The sequence below is a fragment of the Siniperca chuatsi genome, linkage group LG9 (genome assembly GCF_020085105.1).
Source record: "Siniperca chuatsi isolate FFG_IHB_CAS linkage group LG9, ASM2008510v1, whole genome shotgun sequence".
Classification (NCBI taxonomy): Eukaryota; Metazoa; Chordata; class Actinopteri; order Centrarchiformes; family Sinipercidae; genus Siniperca; species Siniperca chuatsi.
The window spans coordinates 3,409,693-3,424,567 of record NC_058050.1 but is presented as its reverse complement, the minus strand read 5'-3'; positions in this window follow the sequence as shown (position 1 = coordinate 3,424,567).

Here is a 14,875-nt window from a genome sequence, read left to right as displayed (position 1 = left end):
TTTCAATTTTGCTTGGAGTGAGATTTGGTATCGGTGAAGTCGGTGCATTTTATGAGTAGGCCTTAGGTGACATTACCCACTCAGTGCACAGTTCAGCAGCCAAATTCACAATTTTAAAGCTTGTATAGATGAAAAGCCAAGTCAATAATCATGGTCAATGATGAATAAGTATAGTTGATCAGCATACTTGCCAACCTCCAGACATCAGGATATAGGCCTAATTTTGTTGCCGAAATGTGGAGTCTGGAGGACAGGGAGGAAGGGGGCATTGCAAAACGGGACTCTCTGAAGAATCTGGAGGGTTGGCAAGTAGCTACATCTACAAACATTGTATGAAAAGTAAATGAAGGTGAAAAAGACAGTGGATCCTGCACACAATTTTTGAAGGAACAGAGCTTATTTGCCTTTATTTACACAGACTGAGGTATGGACTCCCGATCACTTACACACTTGCTTTTTCTTCTTCTTCTTCTTCTTCTTCTTGACAATTAACACAAATTTTGTCCGTTCAAACAACAGACCCTATATTTGTGTTCTGAATAAGAGAACTTGAGTTAGTTTTGCAAATATTTGTTGTTTTTTTTCTCTAATTTGCTGAAATATTAGGGTTTATGAGTGCTATAAGGCTGCATCTTTTGTGATGGTTGACTTATCTGACTTCAATATCATAATAACTTTTGGACAATACCTGTCTATAATTCAAAGAAGTATAAGAGCACACACACACAGGCATACATGTACATATACAGTACACTACTGCCTGTGTGCTACCTGAGGTTTTGGCAGCTCAGTTTCAATACTGACTAAAACATCTTCAGACTGTGCAGTGATCAACTGAAGTGATAAAATCCATCCCGCAAAATGGTGAAAAGAGCTTTAAATGATGTTAATGATGTCAGAGAGAGAGAGAGAGAGAGAGAGAAGAGAGGAGCGGTGGGGCTGAGTGGAGGAGGCAGCGGTGAAGTAGAGGAAACCACACAAACACACTGCTAACACTGATGTGGTGAACACAAAACTCTGTCATCAACCCACATACAGCCATATATACAGAATACCTACAGTTTAGATGTCAGTACATACAGAGACCATACTCATGTATGTTCAGTTTAGATACAATAGTTTACCCACACATGAACACACACACACAAATAGACAACACATCATCACATGCACATACACCATAAAACAGCAAAACTAAAAATCTCCATCTTACCAAGAATATTTTGCATTATAGTGTACTAGGAGGTGGTAGCAGAGTGTGGGTACGGATAAAACGTGAAGTGGCCCTTTAATGTCTGTGACTGTATAATGTGAGAGACACATGAGGATAAATGAGATCCTGCACACATCTCTTCCTCCTTCCTGAAGTTCTGTCTCTTCTCTGAAGTGCAGCTCTTGTCCAGAACGAGCAGAGAACGAAAACAGGCCTCCTGGACACACAGACCTCTATTGTTTCTGAACATGTTTGAAATAAAAGACAACAGCACAGAGGTCTTTTCCTCCTGGGACCAACAGCACATGGAAACAAAGTCACAGCACTGATCCCTCTATCCAACCTGACAGCCTGTCTGTCTGTCTAATTTCTTTCTGGGGTCTCTTTGTCTCGCTTCTTATTCAGTTCCTTACATGTTTTTTTCTTTTATCATTTATTAATTCAGTGTTTCTACATGCTATTTTTGTTTTATTCTTTTCACTCAGCAGGCCCCACTGAAGAACCACTCGTATGAGCAGATTGTTCTAACTCTATGTGTTACTCACAAGTTATTTAAAAGAACTTGTTGCATTCACAACTTTCTATTTAGAATTTTCTCTTGGGCACTAACAAAATTCACAAGCGGTCCAGACCTGTTGTCATGTACACACAGTTTGCCTTTCTCCACCAAGGGAAGACTTACTGGCTTCATTTGAATGAATTTGAAATATGACGTATGTTACTGAAGTCAACAAAAAAATACATTAGTATATAAAATAAAACTTGTGTGTGTAAAATTAGTATTCTGTTCATATCAGAGCAATGTGACTTGCATTATTTAAAACTGAACCGCTCTCTAATATGCCCAAATTGACAATGTCTTATTTAGTAGACACACATTTGATGAACAATCACTGTCAGCACTAACCTCTGTGACAAACTCAGCCATCTTGGATTTTGCCAGTTGAAAGCTTTTAATGTGAAGCGGCAGCAGTAGGAAGTGTTGGGTTTGCGTTGGGTAAACAGTAAGGCTTATGTCAATGAGATAAAATGCTGGATTGAATGCTGTGTCGTTTCCTGTGAATCGCCTGTGTGTGTGAAGACGATTTGAAACAATGTAAATGCATTCAATGGAACTCTAAGCAGCTTCACACACTTCAACATCCTCCTTTGCAAATGACAGTGTAACATCACCTGTAATGGAAGGTATTCTCTTGATGACTGTCACGTACCTTTGAATGCCTCCCATCTAAGTCATGGCCCGCTTTGCTTTAGCAGGATATTTTTTGGCATCTAATTTCATGTCAAACTATGTTTCCTCTGTGATGACGTACTGCTGCACTAATATTCTCTGACACAGCAATTTGTTATGTTTTCGGCTGCTGATTTCCAACAGCAAGTTTTCAAGCTCCAACATCAAGTTCTTCTTTTTACTCTTGGGTGACATTTTTGTAAATGGAACTTGGCCACAAATGGAGCAGAATAGGTAGCCTTCTATGGCAATTTGGGGGCGTCAGTTAAGCTAACAATCAAATCTCACCAACGTTCTCCTGTAGGGGAGGCATTCATCAAGTTGAAACAAACAATTTATGACAAGTTTGTGCAGTTTGTGAATTCGACTTGGAACATCAGTGCAAACAAACCTCACAGAAAAAAGCTCAGAGAGGTTCAGGATTAGAATACGAAAATGTTCTTGCATGAGGCCCTCTTTTTTTTCTGTCAGTCTGATCGCTTTTGATCTCATTCGCTGCATTAACATAAGCTAAGTTTTTCATTGCTTTCACAGTTACTTTGAGCCAATTGATGATTGTCCACTGACGAAATAAATCATGCAAATGTGTTTTTTAATATTGTAATTGGGGGGAAAACCAAGCTTTCTTTTCTTCGTTGGTTTTGTTTCATTGTTTTTTTTCTTGTGTCTTCTTTTCCACTTATTTCTTTTCAACATCTTATTTCTCTCTTCCTTTATTTACATTTGTCTCTCTTTCCTATCTTTTTAATTCTCTAAATTTGGTCTTACTGTCTGTCTGTCTTTATGTCTCTGTCTGTCTCCATCTCTCTGGGTGGTCTGTGGTCCATCAGCCTCCTCTTCTCCCACCGGTGGTGATGTGAGGGTGTTTTTGGGAGGGGGATAGAAGGATGGGGGGGGTTATATATATATATATGTTGAGTACTGGGGGGCAGTTACTTCCTTACCAGCTCTCCTCCCACCCATATTTACCCTTCACTTCCTCCCCTGCTGATTGTGCCTGGCCTATAAAGAACATAACATGCCCACACACCAGTGCTGACGCTCAAATGCCCCCCACCAATCCCCAACTCCTCCAAAAAATAAAAAGTTTAGGGGTTAACCACTGAAACCCAAAAACTCCTAACACCCCTGCCTCCCCACCAACACAGACACACACACACACACACACACACACAGTGCCACCCCTGCTAAGCTTTGTGTATGTAAACAGTGGTTGCTCACAGGCGGAATGACAGACAACAAGGCGTGCAAACACACATATTTGCAGTACAGTCACATTCACCCACATTGATGCACACACACATACAGAAACACACACACACTGACAGACATATACATGCCACACGCATAGACTGTCTTCGTCATTGCCATCAAAGAGCCTCACGTCGCTTCCTCTCATCCATGTCTTCCTTTTCTCCGGTCTGGTAGCCATTTTACCATCAATGGCCTGGTTGCATTTAAGGGGGTTTTTCCCCCTCAGATCTGGCAACCACAACAGCCAACGAGGCCTGCAGAGGCCGAAAAGGGAGAAAGCAGTGAGTGATTGGCATGCGGTGCCCGCAATAATGTATGGTTCCTTTTTGTGTGTCTTCTAAAATGCAGATTACAAAAGACACACAAACATGCACGAGGTGGCTCATTGCTGCCTGTTATTAGCACTAATCCACTATGAGATGGCTGAAGGCAAAATGTCGCATCAATACTAGTTAGATCTGTGTTTTACAGGTTTCAGAGTGGAGATAAGGGAACAGTGGTAACACAGAACCTGAGCACACACTGATACATGCAGGGCTCATTCACACTACAACTAAATACAGTGTTCGTTTCGCTTTCCAAGTATTTTTTCTCATCATTAGACTGTAAGTTTTGATTGTCCAAAAGTAAATCTTTACAAGGCATCTTGTAGCCACTGTTGCAAAAGCAAGTGTATGACACAACATTTAATATGGAAAAAGGAGAACATAAAACAAATGTTTAATCAATAACAGAAACAAGTCAAATGTGGGGAAGCTGAGCCTAAAGCTGAGTTCACAGTCTGAAAAGCACACTATATGGACTACGTAATGTTTTTCCACGCTGATATACTGTTAATATTTTCTGATGACACTAGACTGAATATTTAATTCAATGCTTGTGTGCTGTTGTAGTACTTGTGCACTGAGTAATGCTCATACAGCTGCAGACAACAACATATGTCAAAGTGTTTTTATTCCAGATATATATACATATACATACATACATACATACATATACATATATATATTCTGCTGTAGCTCTGTGGTAGTATGTATATGAGGAGGTCTAATTGTGTACTGTTACAAAACATAACTGCAAGCAGCATTTAAAGTTTAGCTTTAATAGCTCCCTTAACTTCAATAACTCCCCCTTTTTTTAACAAAATTCATAGAAATTAAAGGCATGTAGGTTGTCAGGTTTTAAGTCCAATATTCACTCTTTTTTAGCAGTAATTTTGGTCTCTACCAACTCCTGAGGGAAATATCTGTCTCTATGGCTGCTAAATGCTCCACTATGTTCACCAGCTCTCTAACTGTGTCTGTATGTTGTTTAGTGCTGAGCAGGTAGTGTACAGTGGGTTTTTAGAGCTTTTTCTAAAAAAAGCAAAAGCCAAAACAGTAAAGTTGTGGTCCAGACAGCTAAACAATGAGGGAAACTCACTATAAAGCTCTGTAAAGTTGACCAACTGGCTGGTCTGTTCATGTGACCCTTGACAAGGCAATTCTTCAATTCAATTGAATTCAGTTCAATTTTATTTATATAGTGCCAATCCATTACAGAAGTTATCTCATTGCGCTTTTCCTATAGAGCAGATCTAGACCGTACTCTTTATAATATTAATTACAGAGACCCAACAAATCCACCATGAGCAAGCACTTAGCAGACAGTGGCAAGGAAAAACTTCCTTTAACCTTGGACAGAACCAGACTCAATGGTGGGCGGCCATCCACCGCTGACGGTTTTGAGAGAGAGAGAGAGAGAGGGGAGGGGTTTGGTGACTAACACCTTCTTTAAAACACTTCTGCTTTTTGCTCGACAACTAATGGCTTTATACATATTATATTTGCTGCGGATTTGCTGATCTGTTTCAGTGTGTTTCAATCCAGTTTCTGAAAGACCTTTTTTCATTTTTTGTTAAGTGTTGTGGTGCTCTGTAAATAAAGTTGATTGGACATTTGATCCATGTGAATCTTATGTACCAAACTATAACCAGTGGGATTATGACAGAACCCGAGCCACCTAATCTGTTTCATTGCATCAGATGAGAACAATGATTAGCACTGAAAATGATTCATGTTGACCAAGCATACGTCTGTAATCTGCGGTGATTATTTCACAATTCTCTACCACACACACACGTAAAGATGCGCAGAGCAGCTGCAGACGAACTTCTTATTTTGCTATTCACAGATTAACAGTGTATTTCTGAGACGCAGCTCACAATATGAGTCATTACACTTCTCAGTGAGGATTAGCGTGAGTTTAGCATTTAGCTCAATTAGCAATTAGCAAGGCATAAACTACCCCAATGACTCATCACAGAGGGATTAGCATGAATTTAGCATTTAGCTTGATTAGCAATTAGCAGAATATCAATGACTCATAAACCAGGGATTATCATACATTTAGTATTTAGTTCAGTTAGCAAAATTAGCGAAGCATTAGCTCATGCACAACTCAAATGAGGCTGCATCTATTGGTTAACAATCTTTTTCAGCCTTTCACACCAAATGAAAGTGCAATCGTACATTATTTAGAGGTTAAATATAAAATCTAATGTCAGATATGTTTGAAACAGCAAAAATATAGGCCTATGTATGACTGCAAAATAAATATGACGCTCACTGACTAATCGTAGCAGAAATGCTAGACAGCAGCATTAACCAAACAGACACTGAGTGACTAACACGTTCTTTAAAATACTTCTGCTTTTTGCAGTTTGAGGAGGATGGACAGTGTGAGAGAGAAAAAGGCAAAAATACAACTCATATTATTTCAGTTTGTCTGTATGAGAATAACGTCACCAAAACGAGTTCCTTCTTTTTCTCACGCGAAAGCAGACAACTGGCCCTCTTCCTGTGAATCCTGAGCAGGAAGGAGTGAGGGACCCAACAATGCTTGTGTAAGTGAGGTCTGTGTGTGTCAACACTGTAACCCAACTTGTGCTGTGTTTCACATGTCTCTGTTTTGTCGTCACTCACTTTCAACACGCTGTTAGCCAACCTGCAGCCGCACACAGCTGCAATCCAACACTTTTCACTTTTGCATAATGTTTGTCAACCACTTCCCTTCAGTGCAAAATCACTGTGGGCCATTACTTGCTGCTTATAAGCAATTTCATTAACAAGTGTTGGTGAATTTATTGTATTTTACTGAAATGATATGACATAAGATATGATATAATATAAGTTTTATTGCTGCAAATGCCTCATCTGTCCTCATTTAATGTTTCCCAGTACAATAGATTTAAAGTTACAGTCCTTTGTGCTAATACACCAAGGTGAGAATTCAGATTGTAGCCCAGCTCATAATATTAGGTAAAAACTAGACAGTTGAACTTTGTGCTCATCTTCTTAGTTGCTTCAGAGTTTTTCCTTCATCTTGCACGTCCTCAAACAAACTTTGTCAAAATTGTCATTATGAATGAGTTTCAATTCATAATGACAATATTGTCAGTTTAGTTTTAGAAAAAAATATGAAAAGCTGTAAAATTACCGCATATCCCTGGAAAAGACTGAGGTTAATTGGCTCATTAATTCAGGAAACTTTACAATTCCTTATGTGATAGGTAGGCTTTTGGCCTGGTAATGCACCATTTCAGGTGCTACTTTTACAACATTTTGGTGTTGGGTGAAAATTATAAAACTGAAAATGTTGAATGTTACGTGCAGTGAACATTGCAGAACTGGGGGCTTCTTAGCGCTAACGGACGCAAAAATCTCATGCTCAAATGCCTACGCTAACATGAAACATTTAACCAGTTTTTCCTGCATAAAGACATTTTTGACATCCCTCTAAGGTCTTTACCAGCGCCAAAGGAAAATTGCCAGCGACAAAATTAAAATAAAAATAGTAATTCAATCCTCTCTGTTTAATAGCAATTTATCGAACTGTTGAATAAGCAGAACATTAACTTAAATAAATCTTTGACTTCCAGTCAGCTCCGATCTCGACTTTGCGACTGGTGGCATGTAGGCTGTATAGTTACTGAGGCACACAGAAAAATCTCTACACGCATTTGCAGAGCTCTGCCACGGCAGAAATGTAGCAAAAGTCATGCGTAAAAAGTTGTAACTGATGACTTGTCTGTATTTCCAGCTCTTGGCGCAAAATATTTAAACTTTTCAGTCAATATCTATGTACACATTTACAAATCTCAATACACTTGCAAATCTGAAAACAGATTTGGATTTTTTGTTTTTTTAACAAATCTGATTACGCACACAGGGATTCTGAATACACATTTGCAGATTCCTGTGCCCATTCACAAATCTCAGTTTGCATTTAAAGATTCTTTTGCACATTTACAAATCTGATGACACAACTCCCCACTCCATTTTTAAATAGTTCTGCTGCAATAAATGCCCCATACTCATTTCCTTTACTGTACGTGGACCGATCATACTTACTGTTGTGTGTGTAGTCAAAGGCCCATTCTGAGCCAGGAAAAACCCTGTTAACAGACACAGCACTTTGGATAACTCAAAGAACAGGCAAAAAAAATCACGCTAGATGTAAAATGTGTTATGAAACCAACATTCTAAGATGTTATTGTGTTACTTTCTGTTCTTTCTTCTTTGAGCTGATCATGACTGACGTGTCAGAGTTCTGTCATATGGCTCTCATTGTGATAACAACCGAGTGGTTGACGAGACCAATCACTGCTCTCATTGTTCCTTTGACTGTTTACCAACCATACATTCACGCACAGTGACTCTGCTGAATGTATATTTGTAGTTGACATGTATAGTCATTTCGTACTGGGTGCGGGGCCTTGTCGCCCTACTGCACGTGCCACTCTCATACTCCTGGGCTGCTTTTTTAAAAGAAGAAATGTCGAGGCACTCAAAACATTACAGTCAGACCAGAACCAGTGGAGGCCTGAAATAGTAGCTAAACTGCGCTGCAGATCATGTAACTAGTACCAAAAGCTCTACTTTATTTCTGGGCCTTGGTTCATTTTTTTTTTTTTTTTTTTTTTTACAATTTTGATTTTCTCTGTACAGGCACAAGTCATGATGGAAATTTGGAAAATATTGCAAATTCATCCACATGCAAAACTGTGGCCTTTGGGGTCCTTTGCGGTCTACAGTCCTGCCATGGGGTAAGAAATATGGGTAATCCAGGCAAACCTCCAGCTGCTCCAGTAGAGCTGCTCAGTGTCTAACAGAAGATGACTGTTGACGGTTATACTGGAAAGCTCCCAGAGTACAAGGGGTGGAATTCACAAAATTATACGATTAAAAACAGATGAAAGTACAGTGAAGATAACCCTGCTGTTAGAGCTTTACTTGTTTGGATGAAGACATCAATGGTTTGATTAAAACAGGCTTGATTTGATAAATGCAGGCCTATTATTCAGTCAAAACAAGCAGGATTTTGTGATATCGCTTGATAACATCTCTTTCCCATGTTCTCTCTCTCTCTCTTTCTCTGCCTCTCATACGCTTGTTAAGCACACGCGACGAAGATGAAGTGAAAGTGTGTTGAAAGTGAATGTTTTCGCTCGTTCTGTCAGACACACAGGAAGCTGAGAGAGGCAGTGGCCTGAACAGAGGAAGTCAGATTGCTCTGTGTGTGTGTGTGTGTGTGTGGTCTGAGTGCTGACTGAGCCCTTTGACTATGAGCGTGCCACTTTACAGGCTGTGGCTGCTAAACCTGATTAAAAACAGCTCAGTGTGGTGCCTTAACAGCGTGGGCAGAGAGTCTTTTAACAGAGATTCAATAGACTTCTAAACATTTCAACACTACAACATTATGTTATGTAATATGTTGGAAAAATATGAATAAAACATGGCAAATTGCTTTGTGTTGGTTTGGAAGATAACAGCAGTACACACACACAGAAACACAGAATCATAGTCACAATGGATCTGCACTTTGAGAACTTAGTGCAACATAATTTGATATATTTTCTGTTGAACCGGATGTTATAGCAGGACACGACAGGGGTGAATTGTCAACAAATGTATTTGATGTTTGATGCTCTTGTTTTTGACCAGCCTGACGAAGCCCAAAATGTTTGTTGAATAAACATGATAGGAAAAAAAAGAAATATGTGGAAGCTAAATTTCCTCTATTAGTGCCCTTTTTTGTAATGTACTCTTTCTTTGCTCTTGGAATTTAAGGACTGTCATGATGCTAATTTTCATTCATATCACTGCCAAAATAAATTCCATTTGTTGTGCCTTGAGAATTGTACTTTCTCTACTTCAGATTATTGCTATTTTAACAGCAATATTTTGACAAAATATCAACCACTGTGTTTAGCTTCAGTGTAAGAGAAGCACAGCTGTAACTGATAACATTAACGACGTGGGCCACTCAAGTGAGCAGCATGAATAGACCCTGGAACAGACACACCTGAAGGGAACATTGATTAGTGTTATTTGTGACACCTGTGTGTCAAGTGTCTGTCATGAGAAAGGTCTGTTAAACAGTTACTCAGTCAATCTTCAGATATATATATATATATATATATATATATTTATACACTCCCGCTCAAAAGTTTTGAGTCATCTGTTATACTGTTGTTTTTCTTCTTTCCTTCTTTCCTTCAATAAACATAACCTAAATAAAACAAATTATACACCAAATGTATTGTTTACATTTGAAAGAGTTTTATAATAATTAAATGATTAAAACTTCCATTTAGTCGATGTCCCCACAGTGTTGACAGGGGAGAATACTGTTGTAACCGTAATTTTTTCCCCCAAATACTCTTTGATTTTTTTATTTGTTTTCCTGTCCAGAAAAGCAGAAGTGACCCCAGATCATTTTTTAACCATAACTGTGCAAGTGGGCTCTAAATATATTGGGCACCCGTTTTTCTTTGTGCCCTCTGCAGTCTCCTCAGTGGTTAGACTGAATTTTAAATGTTTAAATGGTGATTTGTAAGTTTTATAGTGTGTTTTATGTTCAGCTGCTATTCCGTGATCTAATTCCAATAGTGCTAACCCTAAACTAACCTACTATTTCTATTTTTAAGTTTTAGGAATAGCTTTGCTGAAGCAACACATCTGTTAATTCAAGCTTGTTATAGGCATTATTGTGCACTTGACACTGAAACAGGAACCTGTTCCTATATAAATCTGCACAGATTTTGATGCTAAGCTTCCAGTTTCTTTTACCAATAACTTTTATGCAATATTTTAAAAAAATGTCTCCACTCAATTGATTTCTTTTATGAACTACAATCAAATGTTTGAAAATTTTCAATCTGGTTTTCGCTCTCTACACAGCACTGAGACTGCTCTGGTCAAGGTCACCAATGACTTACTGCTTGCCGACGACACAGGCCTGTACTCCTTTTTCATTCTCTTTGACCTCAGCTCAGCCTTTGACACAGTGGACCACAGTGTCTTAATCAGCCGTCTGAAAAGCTATGCTGGCATCAGTGATGTGGTTCTGGATTGGTTCATCTCCTATATTCATCTCCATCTCCAACAAGTCATTCTCTGTTATGCTTGGAGATGCCTCCTCCTCCTGTACTCCTCTATTTTGTGGGATCCTCCAGGGGTCTATTCTGGGTCCCCTCTTACTATTATCATGCAGAGACGTAACATTGATTTTCATTGCTACACGGATGACACACAACTGTATGTTCTGTTAAAGCCTGGTACCACCGATGTATCCTGTATTATATCCTGCCTGGCTGGATCAGGTCATTCCTTTCCTCTGCACATCTAGAAAAGGTCATCCATGCGTTTATCTCTTCCAGACTTGACTATTGCAACATACTTTATTTGAGTATCAGCAGATGAAACATCCAAAGACTGCAATTTATACAAAATGCTGATGCCAGGCTTTTAACACATAGCAAGAAAAGCGACCACATCGCACCAATCCTTGCTGCCCTTCACTGGCTACCTGTCAGTTTTAGAACTGATTTTAACATTTTACTGATCGTTTTTAATGCCTTGAATGGCCAGGCTCCTGCCTATATCTGTGATCTGCTAACTCCCTATGAGCCCGATCGCTGCTTGAGATCCTCAGACAGGGCCCTACTCACGGTTCTAAAATCTCGACTTGTCACTAAAGGTGACGGGGCCTTTGCTGTCCGGGCCCCTCAGCTGTGGAACTCCCTGCCCGGGGATCTCAGTGTAAACTCAGTGTCCTCTTTTAAATCTTATCTTAAAACTCACTTTTGTCTTATGGCTTTTTTTTAACCAATGGTATTTGTTGTAATTATTTAAATTATATTATCTTGTTTTATATCTTATGTTTTCAATTCACTTTTATTATTTTTTATTTATTGTAAAGCACTTTGTAACTTTGTTTTGAAAGGTGCTATATAAATAAAGTTATTATTATATACGTAACATTTTGCACATCAAAGTTTCCATTGTCAAAGCCACGTTATGCATTTATAGAAATAATTTGTCTGCATACATTCTATAACTGAAAAATGCAATGCAAGCAATTAGATCAGCTTTTTTTTACAAGGCTGCAGCTATTTATATCCAGTTTATTAGCTTGACCATCACATGTGCATTTCAGTTTTTGCTCCAATAATTCCACTTCCCCTTCTGCTCTATATTTCTGCACGTACGAGTGAGGTGATGAATACATTGGTAGTCAAAAACGTCACAGTTTATTTTGGCTGTGTTGAGCTTTTGGTGAAAAGGTTCATGTACACAAACGAAACAAACACACACAGTTAACGGATTACTTTTTGAAAATGCTAGTGATTCACAAATCACTTCTGCTCATTTACTGTGCCCATGATCATGAGCAAAAGGTCTTATGTCCGAGTTGTTTTCTGTGTGTGTGTGTGTGTGAGCATGTGTCATGTTCTTATATCCCGGTGGGGACTTTAACCTGAATGCACACTAACCCATGGGGACTTGTGTCACTGTGGGGACATAAATTGAGGTCCCCATGTGTAGAGACTGCGTTTTGAGGGTTAAGACTTGGTTTTAGGATGCAGGTTACAATTAGGTTAACGTTGGGCATTTGGTTGTGATGGTTAAGGTTAGGGTAAGGGGCTAGGGAAAGCATTATGTCAATGACCGTCCCCCACGGGGATAGTGAAACCAATGTGTGTGTGTGTGTGTGTGTGTGTGCGCGTTGCACTGACCATCTACTTTACAGTCCGGTGGGTAAAAGTTTTTACATTTGCCATTGATTTCTCTTCCAAATGAGTTTGCTTTTCAGTTAGCTGATATTTAAAGTTTTGCTTTTACAATAGTTCAAATCTATAAAAAAATAAAATCTTTCCAGATATTGCTCAATATTTAAAAATAATATGGACCATAATGTGAATATAGTTTTTATTTTTTGTGTCTGTCTTAAAATAGAGAACACTTCCTCAGTGCTATTTAGTCAGCACTTCCTGTTTGCGACCTAGTTCACTATATTTACTTTATTTATTTTATATAAGTGTCCCAAGTCAAAGTTTAAAATGTATGCTCTTAATACTGCCCTGACAATATTACCACAATTGAACAAAAAATCAATGCTATTTTATGCTATAAACCCCACAATTTTTACACATTTTGCTGTTATTTTTGCGTTTTTAATATTTGTATTTGATTTATTTTGTGCCTGGTGTTGTGTATATTAAACGGAATACATAAATAAAGTTAAAATAACATTATAATAAAAAATCCCACAATGCAATGCTTTGTTTTTACTCTCACAATGCTGATGATTATTAAGTGTCCAAATTTTCAATTGACTGCAAACTACTGAGTGATGATAATGTCCTAATAGTGAATGAGTGAATGAGGGGGCGATTCCGTAGACATCTTTCAATTTCCACTTCTGCTGTGACTCATAACACAAATTATTGTATAAAACTTTTCCCATCATTCACTCTGTCTGGTGATGACACAGCAGTATCATCATACATCATATAAACTGCACACGTCGAGGTTTGGAGTTTTTCACTTGTATGTTTCTGGTATTTAGTGAGCTGTTTACAGGTGACCCTTAGCCAAGATTGACTGGTCACTTGGTGACTAATAAATACAAACACACATATATACACACACACACACACAAACACACACAAGGCGATATATAAACAGCTGAACTTCTGTATTTTTGATTGGTCAGACTGACTAATATATAGGACTGGAAAGAACCGAATGTACTGCTGACACCCTTACTGTGCACTTATTCATGCAGTAGTCACCACACACACACAAACACACACATATACGTACTTTCAGCCAGACATACACAATCACACAGAACACATGGTGTCATTAGACACCATATGATATGTTGTATATTATATGTAGATGCACATGTATGCACACACAGGCTGTTTTTTTACATGTGTTAAGTGTAAGATGTGTCTGTGGTCCATTATTGAGAAACGGCTGAAAGTTCTCTTACTCAGTGTATGTTTCTGACATTTTTGTGTGTGGTTATGCATGTGTTTGTCACTGGGAACTGGGAACTGAAAGCCAAGCGGAAGGCTTTATCCCAAATATAAACATTTAATAGTCATTCATTACAAACTGAGTATTATTCAATAGTCAGTCAGTCCGTTTCTGATGAAGCTCAGAAAGTCCCAATAGATCAGCTGCGTCAAATTAGCCATAAATGTTGCATCTATTAGCAAATTCACATCTGCCAATTTCTGTGACAAACCTCTTCCTCTTCCTCTTCCTCATCTTGCTCATGTAAGGACGTCATCACCTGCCCCAGAAATCCAAAAATGATGCAAAGCATTTCCATCACACTGATAATGACACAGCTCTTTGATGCTAAAGAAGTGAAGGCTACTGCATTTTGGTGCACACTTATCTAGTTTTAACTCAAATGCCTGGTTGTCTTTTCCCCTCACAAAACACGCACTTACTGGGTTTTGACCAGCATTATCACTAGCATGTAGCGCTCAGCCATATGAAAGGCCTCTGCAGTGTAAACAGAGCTGACAGTGGAGTGAAATGACAGCAGATGAGCAAATTAATGTGAACAGAAACAAGAGAAAACTCTAACATTAAATATTCACAGCTGACACCTTGAGCTGTGAAACTAAACACCTTCGTCCTCCTTCACTAATCCTTCCTCTTCCCCCTCTCTCTCTCTCTAATCCCCCTCTCTCTTTCTTTAAGCCTCTCTAACTCTTTCTCTCCATCTGAAACTCTCCCTGAGGCCGCCATCTCACCTTAAATCATTTTTCCTTTTGAAAATTTGGCGGTGTTCTTGGGTTTTGGTTTTTGTCGAAGTTCGAACTAATT